This window comes from Phocoena phocoena, chromosome 3, assembly GCF_963924675.1.
Source record: "Phocoena phocoena chromosome 3, mPhoPho1.1, whole genome shotgun sequence".
NCBI lineage: Eukaryota > Metazoa > Chordata > Mammalia > Artiodactyla > Phocoenidae > Phocoena > Phocoena phocoena.
In genome coordinates, this window is record NC_089221.1 from 20,951,950 (window position 1) to 20,966,103 (window position 14,154).

The following is a 14,154-nucleotide window of genomic DNA, read 5'->3' on the forward strand; positions in this document are numbered from 1 at the left end:
ACACGAGAAGGACTGCAGTTTCATTAGTATGTAATGGGTTTATTCTTGGTATTCTAAAACTGATTCATAGATCAGTTTTAAATCATAAATTTAAAAACTTCCTCACGTTTATTTACTAATACAATACAAATCATATATATATATATATATGTATATATATATATATATATATATATATACATATATATATATATATCTCACATTAAAAATCACATCTTTGGGATCATTTTTTTCTCTTTAAGAATATAAAAAGCTTCTGAGATGAAAAAACTTTCAAAACTCTAATTTAAAGGAATATTAACTGAGAGAATTTTATACATAAAAGATTAAAACAACAATAAAAATGATATAAGCCAAGTATGCATAGACATTTTTCCATATCTCTATTAATTATATATGTAATGTCTTGTTCAAAAAGCTGTTATATCATTACTAAATGATTCATAATAAATATAGAATAATTATAAAATGAAGCTATAAGAGTAAACACATATACACCTGAAATGCTTTTGCAAATGATATAATTTGTGAAAGTACTATTCAGTTATACCTCATATACATATATACTCTAAAATTCATAAACTACAAAATTACTTTAAGATCACTTTTATTTGACATTTGACTGGCATAGCCTTTTTTTTAAAAAAAAAGAATAAAGGTAAAAATGTAAAGTCAAAAGTAATTTTCTTGTAGTTTCCATTATAGATGGCTAAAATATACCTATAGTATAATAATATGTGTATAAAAATATTATGCATTTAGATTATTTTGAATGTAGAAATAGTTAGCTTTTACCAAACACTGAGTAGCTATTAGAGCCACAAACAAGGTATCAAGTTTGAAGAAAGATCAATCACCATTTGGGTATGGTTTGACCTTCAATATATTGCTCTCTTTCAGACTTGTCACACTACCCACTGCTGCTCTCAGTGCAATAGTGTGTGTAAGTCATGTTTGCTATAGAATGGCACCATTCCTCTATATTCCCTCCAAAATTCCAGCTCATTGTAGAGGATCCAGTTTTCAGACACTGCTGCAGCTTTGGCTGACAATACAGATACTTTTTATCTTTGATAGCACTGCCCCCAAAATATTTTATTCAAAGAGCTACATTTACCTTTTGTTCACTTTTTATCGTAGATCTTTCTACCAGCAAGAGACACAGGCATAGGTCTGATAATGACTGTGTACTAAGGAAAAAGACAATCTGAATACTAGGTTCTGAGCATCTTAGAATCATTCCTTTGATACCTGCCCCTTTGACACTCTTCCTTGAACCAAGCTTGTGCTTTGTTTAGGCGTTTTTCATATAATGAGTCATTGCTGGGTGGGTCTTTCAGTTATTCATGTCTAAACAGTGACCCTAGTGAACTAGTGGATATTAAATTTCTCCAAAATTCTTGTATATACCTAAATTCTTGGAAAGCACTCTTTACACTTAATATTTAAAAGAAATAGAATCTAATTACCTCCAGCCACTAGGAATAAGTGATTTTGGAACTTGTGTTTTAGTGAATACATAAGTGCATTAGGTATTTATTAATTTTTTATGTGTGAAAAATAGCTCTCTAAAGCAGATATGATTGCCCTTGATAAAACATATTTTCCGTATTTTCTTCATTTTGTTGTTGTTTATGGCTGTTATTTGAATTTTTTTATGTTTTGATTTGATGATATCATATAAGATTTTTAGATTGTCTAATAGTTTAGAAGACACACTGATCTCTTGGATCATCTTTTTGACGTTATTTTACTATAAAATGGGTACATATCAAGCACTATAAATGATAGCTACTCATAGCAGGATGTTCAAATTTTTTCTTTATTAACTTATCAAATATAAATTTGAAACACAAAATAATGTATGTATCATTAATATAGGTTATGAAGGAAATAATACAATATCTTCTCTGAGTTAATCATGAGAATTAGGAAATCACTAGGACCATGGAAGTTATTACTTCATAAATTATATTAATGCTAGATTTGCTTTGCCAATATTCTGGTTAATGCTTTTGAATTCATCTTCATAAGTTAGATGGTTCTATATAATTTATTTTCATTGTACTATTTTTTTCAAGTAACAATGATAACGTCTTTTAAAAGGATGATTTATGTGAAAGATAAGATGATATAAAATGGGCATCATTTTTCCTTAAGAGTTTGATGAAATCTGGGAAGATATTCACCTTGTCCTAGTTTCTTTCTTTGTGGAAATCTTCCTAAGTAGTTCTTCAGTTTTTCTTATAATTGTTCTGTAGCACTTTACTTATTCCTAAATTAGTTTTGTTAAGTTCTTTGGGTACTGTTAATCCCTCTACTATGCAAGAGATGGAAGAAAGGCCCATAAGTGATAAATAGAATAAGAACAATTTTTTAACCACTTTATTGAGATATGATTAATTACAAAAAGTTGTACATTTTTAATGTTTACACAGCTTGATGAGTTTGGAGATAAGTATATATACCCATAAAACCATCAACACAATCTATACTGTAAACATATCTATCACCTCTCAAAGTTTCTTCCTGCCCTCTTGATTTATTATTATTTCCTTTTAAAAAAAATCAGTGCCCACCAGAGTCTTTGAAAGAATAGTTCTCAATTCTAACTTTGTATTAACACATTATTTTATCAGTATGATAACCTGTAGCTTTGGTGAAATAAAACATATACTTATGAGAGAATAGTTACAATGAAAAGCAACATATGATTACAGTTTCCTATAAGCGTGATAATAATACTGTAAGCATTTGAAAAAGGGTTATATTACAGAGACAATAAGGTATTTCCACACTTATATTGTGGGCATTTAAAAATGTGCTGATATGATAGTGATGTTTCCTCAATCTTCATTAAAGACAGTGTTTCTGAAATGGAACATAAGTATCCTGCTGGCTATGATGGGAAAAAAATCTGTGTTCCACTTCTGGGTACATGCTATTTTTGTGAAGCTGGTCAAGATGCTATCTCACTCTGTAAAATCAGCAAATAAATACTGTAATAATTACTATGTATCTCATTGTTATGTCACAATATCTGACAAATATGGCATTGATTATGTATGTATTGTATGAATGAATAACTGAATCTCAGGAAAACTATTGATAATTTTCACTAAAACATATGGTATACTTATCGATTATATGAAATGTGTTCATGTTTTTCAAGTGCATCATATCAGTGTAAACAAAGTGAGTTTATTACTCAGTCATTGAAATGTGGCACTAGGCCGACACAGTTTTCTCAGCTTTCTCTGGTTTTAAGATTTGGAGTCACATGTCTAGTAAACCAATGGCTAAATGAGGCTAGAATTTGCCTCTCTACTGGTAAACAAGATTTTAATTCAAAGTTTCAGATTGTATTATTCAGGTACATGGGCTTATTAATATACACAAATTATTATACTTATAGGACATACTTATAGGGCTCGGACGCTTCAAATTGGCCTATAGTATAAAAATAAATTCAGAGCTTATGCATATGTTTACCAAACTTATAAACCAAACTTATAAATAATAAGCTTAAACCAGATACCTACACATGCAATTCAGAGGGGGGCCTTTGCATATAGTAGTGTAACAACCAGGCAACAAGAAGCTGACAGTTCAGGGGTTGGTCATTATGTCCACAATTTTAATAAAAGAATGTTGAGTCAATGGCTGTTTTCCACTTAAATTATCTGAATTTCAAATCGAGTTATTTAAAATCATCAATAAACAATGTATGCCCATATTGTTTGTACATGTTGCCTGGATAAATTACAATGATTATGAAGCAAGTTCTCTACATTTTAACTAATATTTAAAAAAAAAAAACTTTTCCAACACAGGTATTTATATTTAGTATTTAATCGATTCTAATGCTATCTAAATCCAGAAATATTACTTGCAAATTCTCACACGTACAGCAAACATACTAGCATGGTTTTGATTTTGTTATTTTCAAATTTATACTATAATTGAATGTAAATGAATATTAAGTCACTATATGTCTAACTTCTTAGATTTTCCTAAATGTATCTTAACCATGTTAGAAATTGAAGTTAAAAATAATTGATTTTTTTTCCCATGCAAACTGGAACTATGTAAAATAGTTTATCATTTTAAACTGCTTGTTTCTAGTTTGTTCTTCTTGAGTACTAGTTTTTTGTTTTTTGGGTTTTTTTGGTATGTATATAGAAAATTTCAGATAATATTAGTTAAGCTTAAAATAAATTTTGAATTCATTTTTCATATTCTGTAAAAGGCTTTATAAAATTATTAGGTACTACTGAAAATAGACAGAAATATAAAGGTACTGATGAATATAAATCACACTGATTTCAGTTTTAAAATAACATATTTTGAATTAAATTTTTATGTTTATTTGTATATATACAAACCTCTGTACAAGAAACACACACATATTCAGTCTCACATTCTCTCGTGTACAATACATATATATGTACATCTAGATGATTTAACAAAGATATGCTTTACTATTGTTATTCTTCAGCTAAATGAATGAAATTTAGATTTGTTAAACAACATCAAAAACAAAATTTTTTTTAGCAGAACAAGCAGCACATTCAAACTAAGTTCTGCCTACTAAGAACTGAATCCTTCACTGCCTCTTCTTAAAATCACAACTGTGTTAAATCTGAGGTAATATTTGATTTTGTTTCTGATTGGTTCAAACACTATAGGATCTTATTTTAATCTCAGAGGCTCCATTGTATTAGAATTTATTGCCCACATTAAAAAGTACAGGAAATTACTTGAATAAAGATGAAGGATGTAGTATTATAATAATGAATATTATGTGTTTCTAATCCAAAATTGACAGTTCCTTTTAAATACATTTTGGGGCTCTGTAATTAGCTTAATTCACAAGAAAAGTGGCATACTTGATTTTTTCTAAGTAAAGTAGTTAATTTAAGTGCATTGAACTTTTAAAACTAGATTAAAATACTTCTTATTCACTTTTCTTAAGACACTTCTTGATTTCTTTTCTTCTTCTGCCCACCCTTTCCCTTTCCTCCCCTCACTTCTCTTCCCCTCCTGTCTTCTCCTTTCCTCTCCTCTCTTACTTCTCCCTAGTTAGATATCAGCAAGGGAGTTTTTATGTGTTTCTATAGTTAAAATGTTTGCGAGCAATTCTAAGCTGTTACTGAGTGTTAATTTATACAATTGAATAGCTTCCAAATAGCCCAGCAGACATGACAATTTATTTCAGTATTGGGAGAAACTACATTTTTTTGTCCTAAGACTCCAAAGAGGAATATAATGGTGAATAATTAAGTGCAGAACATGGTCTATAGTTAGTAAATCAATTTATGGACTGTTTCTTGAACCCTAAATTGAATATACCATGTAAATATAAAATGTTTCTCTTAAAGACTTAAAATCAAAGGTTAAAAAAGATAGTCATCATTTAAAGTAAAAAGTAGGAGGCATGTCAGCACTGCTCAAATCACTCAAATATATTTTAGTACTGTTTTTTTTCAAATTCATGACAGACAGAATATTATTAAAAATATCTTCAAATCCTGCCCTACTTTCTGGGACCAGCTAGCTTTTAAAAATCAATGCTAGGCTATCTTTTCTGGAGAAAATACATGTAATCTCCTCATTTTGAATAATTCTCTCTCTCTTCCTTCCTATTGGTTTGCAGGAGGGGTCAAATCAGTTTACTGATTCACAAAGTTTCTTCTAATAAACCAACTGTTCCCAGTATCACTGGTGTGAAAAATACACTTCGTTATCGCTTAGTACTTGTTTCCTTTCTTCTATGGAGGCCCCCTTCCTTTGTCCACACCCTTTCCCCCCATCCTCCCCAAGGGTAGTGATTAATTTTCATTAGGTAAAAATAATCATGGTCATTCCTTTCTGGGTGCTAGTAGTTCATTTAAAAGTGGACATATAATAATGCCATTCTGGTCAAAGGACACAAGGTGGAATCTACAGGGGGATCTCTGGGGAAAATTTCTTCCTTCGCACAAAAGTCAAACTGCTGAGGAAGGCAGAGTAGAGGATGAAAAAAATCCTGTGTAGTGGATGGATGTCTTTTTTTATATCTCTTAATTAACCTACCTTTAAATAGTCATACCTTCAGATTTTGAAGTAGACTAATGAATGTCTTACTGTTCAAACCATTTGGAGTTGGGATATTAATACGAACACCCATCAATATCCTAAATTGATAGCATTAATCAGGAATTGTATACATTTGGGTCCAAGTAGGATCATGTTGTTAAAATGTAATAATTATAAACTAGTCCATCCTCTTTTAAAATTATATTAAATTTTATGTTAAATTAAGTTGAAACATAATGTAATGTTATTTTTAGATTTTTAAACTGTTTACTCCAAAAGCAAATGTGTTCTAATAAAAGTAATTACTCTGGGAATTTTTCTTATATAAAGCTTATGTGTTTTCTGTGATAACCCTTGATTACAAAGTGCATTTCAATCTTCAAGTTTGCTTTGTTTTGCCATTAATTTGATTAAAATAATAAAGTAAAAAAAAAAGATTATCCAATAATTAAAATGAACCAAATGAATTACAAAACATTTTTATTAGATCAAAATTATCTAAAACATCAATGCTTCCATGAGGATTGCAAATGATGTAAAATATCATTTCTGGAAGCATCAGAAATAAAATCCAAACATGTCAGGCAAGATTTCTACACACCCAGTGCCTGTACAACTTACTATCTGACGCTGATGGTTTATAATACGGATTACCTGCAGGAAACCTGCCATATGATTTCGGAGTAAAGGGTAGCTTAGTAACCTTTTTTTATTGTTCAGTTGTTTCAGTTGTACTTCTCTAATTAGGGACCATCAAATTGCTCCTGGGTTTTAGATCAATAAAACTCTTTGGGTGCCTACCCCAAAGGTAAAGAGGTAAAAGAATATTTCTTCTCTGAATATTTTGTAGAACTATTTCTACATTCCACTTGACTTCAGATAAAAGAAAAACTGGTCTATAAAAATTGCTTTTTAATATTACAGAATGAAATGCCACTTAAAGTGCTACCTTTCCAAAGACAGCCTCTGAAAATGACCCCTACGTCCTGTGTGCTAAAAGAAATCACCCTCTTTTCTGCAATGAAGAATTTTATTAATTCCCAAAGTTTTATGATCTTGATTTTCATCATATTCTCCACTGTATTCGTGGCTTTATTCTTAAAAATCAGGACAGTGCTCTGAAACTGATAGCTGACATTTACTTGAATGAAAAGATGCATCATTTAGTGTGAACTTTCATTTTGATCTTTCCATACCCTGATTCCCTTCCAAACATTTCTTTTTCCTTTTTCATAGACTTGAAACCAGTATTTCCTGAACAAGCTCATTTCTTAAGTGACTCATCTAAGAAATAAAATTTATTTATGCCCTAGGTGTCCAGAATATAAACATTGTAATATTAACTATTTTTTTCTAACAGCAGAGTGATTATAAGTAAAGATCTAGAGCATGCACTTAGACTCTGTGACATTCTGCACTTACAATATATAGTTTAATGTGGATGAAATTTGCAAAGCCTGAAGGTTAAATTGACATTTAGATGCCAGATACAGTCTATGGGTGCTATATTCACACAATAAAAAGATGAAGTAAATATTGGTTTTAAAAGAGAATGGTCAAGTTCTATAATTTCTTCCACCCTACTTTAAGATGTATAATAGCCTTCAGTTTTTCCATTTAGACATAAAGACAATGAATATATGACTACCACTTACATAATAATTTTCCACAGCACAAATCTATAATTCAACAACTGGCATCTATTTGGAAGAATAACTGGCACACTCTGAAGCCCTGGCCAGAGTGTCTGTGACTTTAATTAGGCACCTAATTTAAGGAGTGTAATGGGGTTGACAAAATATTTTGGACCCAATAAGTTTGAAATGTAGATACCTACCTTTTTTTAAGGTTCCACTTTTGATATACAAAATGTAAATCATTATTACATAATTTCTTATTTTTGTGACAAAAGATAGATATATCGAAAATAAAGAGAAGATGCTGAGGGATACTTTTATACTATATCTTATATTGTTATTGCAATTCTGCTTGTTTTTACTATGATACCTATTTTCAATTTATTTTGTTTCACACATATATTTTTATAGATACTATTCACTGAATGAAGACATTTAATAGAGTTAAGATGAAATTGAAAAAGTTATTTATGTTTATAATAGTTAAACACAGAGAAGGAAATGTTATAAATATGTATACAATATTACCTTGCATATAATGATAGACACAGAGAAGATAGTATCTTAACCTATACTTCAACGTAGACTTAATTATCATCATAGTCAGTATCATACTACCTACTTTTCATTGTGTAAAATAAGCTTTCACAACTTAAATTACTAAAATAACTCAAATTAGTTCTGTTCTCTGACAAGTGCTGAAACATTTCTGCATAAATCACCATAGAGTTCTGGAGGCTCTTCCTCTGTTCTGGGGGTCCAATTTGAAGTTTCTTATAAGATAGTGGATTCATTCATTGTAAGATATACACATACAACTCATTAAATTCCAGAAGTTTGGTGAAAATCATGATGAAGTATCTGTTTTCCTAATCCTCTTAAATAAACAGACTCCCTCAGTCCCTCAATCACATCCTCTCCAATTATACTGCTTATATTTCCAATACTCTCACTCTCTGGAATTCTCATAATATTCATTAGTTTGTAAAATTTTGCCCATTTTGGCCTATGAGGGCAGGAACATTGTCCTTTATTATTCACTATTGTGTCCATTATTCACTTTTAAAAGCTTCATATATCATAGGTTTAAATGGGGAATGGTAATGGTGTTCCATAATACTAGGCATAAGCTTTTGAAAAGATGTGTATTCATAATCTCCAATAATCTCCAAAATACGTGTTCTATGTTTTATAATTATTCAAATTTTATAGGTTTTATGGTTTACTTAAAACTTATTTTAATTGCATTCATTTTAATTATATAATTATATTTTGCAAATGTTTAATTAAATAATTTTAAGTAAATGTTTCAAGATGTTGATTATTATGGGGTGCCTTTTAACATTTTTATTCTGATCCCTGTCCCTTTAAATGTATTTTGTACACGTTAGGATGTTTAACTGATATATTTTAGGGATATTAAAGTAGTAATATACATTGGAATGTGTAAAAAAATGGTTGTTAGGTACCCTATGACCCCAAATTATATTTAAAGAAAAACTAACAACCAGAAAATGTGGCATCCCTAAACCACTCCTCTTGTGGTGTTAAAAAAAATAGAATACTTAGTTGAGATATTTTTTAAATAAGGAGGACAATATGCCTTCAACATACGTTTTGTTCAGTGGAGTGAGTGGTTCAAGTAAATTCGTATATGAACACATGAGACAATTCAAATTTTTCCACTGTTTTGAAATGATGATTTCCACATTATATTGAATGAGTGTCAGAATCTTCCAAGTTTCTTCTGAGTTAGTGAGTGAGTTTTATTCAGCCATTTTTAAAAATGTTAAGTAAGTCTCTGTTTGTTAAGTAAAAGCCTCAGTGCCCTAATACAGTGAGCTTAGAAGGAAAGAATGAACATAATAGACATGTGTTGAACAAATTCCTACAAGGTTTTCATATTTTCCTACAAAAATCCCATTTTTTAAATATACTAAACCAGAAGTCTATGTTTTCTACATTAATTATGGCTCATGATAGTGTTTCGAAAAACAAAACACTTCTTAAATTGAATCCTGATTAAGACAAGTATTCATCATACAACATTTATTTAATGATTTTTATAAAATGGAAGAAGTCTATTTCTTGCAGGTTGTAATGATGACCTTGAGATCCATAAATAAAGTTTTAAAGCAAAACTGTATTTTAAGAAAATATTAAATTGATTTCACAGTCACAGAAAACTATCTGAAGTAATATATCAAGAAACATGATAAATAGCAATATTACATTGAGGAAGTTGTCTTCTGGTCTGTCACAGAGGTCATTCTTTGCCTCCATCTGATTTAATATCCTGTTTAGCATTTTAATTAAGAATTTTAGAAGAGCAAGTAAATGGAATATTAATAAGGTTCTCATATGATACAAAATGGAGAGGTGTTACAAACTATGTCAAAAACAGAGAAATAATACAAATAGACATAATGAGGTTAGTAGTGGGGATATTATTGAATAAAATGAAATGTATTTGTTAAAGAGATGAGTTAATGTGCATCTCACAATTCAGGCATGTAAGTATAAAAAATGTGTAGATAAAGAAGATGAACAAAGGGAAAAGTCGTGCATGTGGAATACTTGAACATATTGTAATGTTCATTATACAAGTATGTTACCTGGGTTCAAATATAGAAATTATGGTCTAAACTAATGATTGCAATACTAAGTCCAACCTAACATTTGCAAGAGTATAAGATCCATATATATTTGATTAAATAATTAAAATATCTAAACAAGCTAAAGCCATTAATAAATAATGTTCAATTCTCCTACCTTGAAAACATATCTTTACAGTCATTGAAAGGTCAGGTGTGATTTTCCAATCCTCACTTCCAAGAATTCTGTCCTGGAACATCATGATATGAGGAGAGCCAGCACCCTGAGCCTGGGTCTGTACCATATATGACAAGGGGCTTTGCACTTGCCTTTGTGGACATCCGCACCTCACATTTTAGCACCTTCCAAAGGAGCAGCTGCATAACTTTCTCTCAGGCCTAGGAATTAACTCACCAGTACCATGATCTGCCCTCAGGGCAACACATTTTGGGACAAAGCCAATGCCAGACCTAGAGATGAGCTCAGTTTTGTGGTAAGAAGTCCAAAGTCCTGGGAGCCTGGACTGTGGTCTACAGAAGTGACATGAGATCAGGTGTACCATAACCCTATTCTATAAACGCCTGAACCAGTGGTACAAGATACAGTTAGAAAAAGGCCAGAATATATATTCCACATCAGAGCCAAACAAATTAACTCTCTTCTCAGCACTTGAAAATTGTACTGTGTGATACAATAACATATAGAAGACACCATTATTGCAACATTCAACTACTCAGCTGACCGAAGGCAGGGTATTAGGAATTACAGAGTGGCTGATTTTGTAGAAACTGCTACCTACAGAGCAATAGCAGGAACATATACAGTTGACCCTTGAACAGCACAGGTTTGAGCTGTGTGGAGTCACTTATATGTGGATTGCTTTCAGTATATATGTACTACAGTACTACATGACCCAGGGCTAGTTGAACCTGCAGATGCAGAACCACAGATACAGAGGGCCTACTGTAAAGTTATACTCAGATTTTCAACTTCGCCGGGGTTAGGACCCTTAACCCCCACATTGTTCAAGGGTCAACTGTACCTTTAATAGATTACAACTGAGAAAGCTGAAAAATTCGTACTTTTAATTTAAAATCTCATGGTCACAAAGTGTCTTAATTTGGTTTTCCTGGAAACAGAAACTGATACAGGATTTTAGTTGCACATGGTTTTTTTGAAGGAATTCTCTCTTCATCTCAGGAGAAAGTGAGTGAAATAAACAGAAGAGGGCAAAAGTTGGATGAGATCGTAGCAGGGGAGTAGCTTCAGTCTGATTTCATGAGATGTCCCAGAGCATGAAGAGTCCAACAAATTGGCCTCAGCTTGAGGCAAGAGGAAGACGTTAAGTACCCCTGTCAACCAATCATTGACTGTAGTTGCCCCCTGCAGCGAGCATAACCTATTTTATTTGGACAACAGTAAACCTTTGAAAGGAAGGAAGCTATGAACCAGTAACAGACAACCCTTAAAACAGCTAGGATACACTGTCCTAATAAAAGTGATCTAAAGGCAACATCATTAGTCTCCACCATGGTCAATGCATTGTACTGCTCAAATCTGCTTCCTTCTCACGTTTAGTTCATTTCATCCAGGCTAAAGATCGGTCACAACTTAAGAGAAGTTTTACAATAGAAAAGTTATTGCAATGAACTGCAGCACATGCTGCTGCAGTTGGTCTAAGGCTGTAATTGATACGTATCATCTAGTTTTTCTGCTACCCAATCAAGACCCCTCTTACATTTAACTAGTACTTCTACTGGTCTTTGTGGTTGCATAGTGGAAATTCTGATCCCTAAGGATTCTGAGCCTTGGTTACTGTGTATTTATCAGGTGTGTCTATTTACTGACCCATTTACAATTAAAGTTAAGCAGAGAAGTACCAAGAAATACCCACAGGATCTCCTGACTGCCGTGTACCTTTTGCCCTGCCCTTGTTATGGAAACAGCAGCCCTCATGATGGTCACAGTTAATTACCTTTGGTAGTCACAGTTAATTACCTTTGGTAGTATAGTAGCTTCCTTCTGAACCAGCTGATCAACTTCTATAAAGAGCTCAAAGACACCAGGCAGCAGTTATAGCTTTAAGCCTAGTTAAAATCTTAGTGTATTTCCTTGTGGAAGTGACCTACTCTACACTCAAAGAGTCTAGAGGAGACAGGAAGCACAAATTAGTCACTGGAATGCTGGTGAGTGGAACCACTGCTCCTTCCATTCTTTCATTTCCAGACCCATGTACTCCATCTATTGGAAACAACACACTGTATCACAGCCATTGCTTTAATGATTATTCTACATACTGAATGACAGCATCTCATCCTTTCAGAGATTTGTCTTCAAGTTGGCATTTCAGCTGTTTCTTCAAGAGGCTGTGAACCTGCTTTATCAGACAAACAGCTTCAGGACCGTGAAGTTTGTGGCTGAACCATGGTCATGTGCACGCTGCTGCAGTACTTTTGCTGTTAGGAATCTTTAGTTTGAGGATATTTTATAGGAGATCCCACATTAGTATGTATTTAAGTAGTGGAGCTGGCTGAACCACAGCACAAATAGAAAGCAAAACTATTTCTAGAGTGAGTGACAATTCAAGATAAGTCATTGGCCTTTCCAGATTCTAAGGAGTTCATTGTAACCAAATTGCCACCAAATAACTGGTCCTCCTACTTGAGGGATTGTGCTGTACTGTGGACTCAGCATTGTTCTCTGGTACTGACAGGTCAGATACTCAGCACCAGCAAGAACGACATCAAGCTGGTTTAAGATTGCGAGCTGCTGGACCTCCATCTATATTACCATGGCTGTTCCATTCATGATCTATGGCATAAGCACTGGGATGCCCAGTGAGGAAGACTGGCTGACATTTAATGACACTTAATTTAATAAGGTGTCTTGTGCACTTGGTGGTTTAATGCCTCTTCTGAAGTTGATGCTCTCTGAAGGGAATTGTCTCTTGATGCAAATATTCACACAGTATATTTTGTGTCTTATAGGTCCATCCACATGCCTCTTGTATATACTTTCCTCAGGACAATTCTCTTTCTATACAAAGTGGATGATCAGTAACACTGCCCAAACTCTGCCTACTGAGAATACACCCTTCACCACAGTCTTTCAGGGCCAAGCTTGCTTAGTACTATAGAACATAAGCAGACCATAACATGCACACCCATACTAAGCTAATTTATCCTTGCATTAACCTTGGGCTTTTCTATTCTCCATCAGCTAGGTATAGGAAATCCCTGTAAGGTCATAGATGTCATTTGACAAAAAATTAGCAGCACAATAGTGGAAAATAACATGGGAGTTTGATCATCTTTTGTGCAGTTTACATGTGCCCTCTGGACCCCTTGAACCCAGTTCTAGATTGACCACTTCTAGTCTATAGCCTTCTGGGCTCACCTGAACTTAAACTTAGTGGTCAATCCTGACTGCTTGGTATATTGATGTAAAGTTTCTTGCAAGGAGATACTTTTCAAATGGTGCATAATTATCTTCTGGAGATGGCAGGTCTTTGTGCCAGAACTCTAAGGATCAGTGTGTGAATCTCTTTATTAGGCCTTGTCATTGGTTTCACCAGCCTCACTTCTTACCACATATACCTCTCATACCTTGGGATCAGTTTATTCACATGGCCTGAGTGGCAAGGCTGTAGTGTCGACTTGCAGCAGAGACCTTTCATGCTCAGAACCATATTCAAAATAAGCAACACTTCATGTAACCTGATAAATAGATCTTAGTTTCAGAGTTTTCTTGAAAGCATTAAATATACTGCCTGCAAACCTCAAGGAAGTCTACCATGTGTTGTGTTTCTTTTAAAGTGGTAGGAAGTACTGATTGTCCTATCTTG

At 32.9% G+C, this 14,154-nt stretch overlaps 1 pseudogene; it reads right to left on the minus strand.

Annotated features, from left to right (window-relative positions):
- Positions 1 to 13,091, minus strand: part of LOC136120118 (protein lin-28 homolog A pseudogene) — a 33,531-nt pseudogene extending 20,440 nt beyond the window's left edge.
- Between the last annotated feature and the right edge of the window lie 1,063 nt (positions 13,092 to 14,154).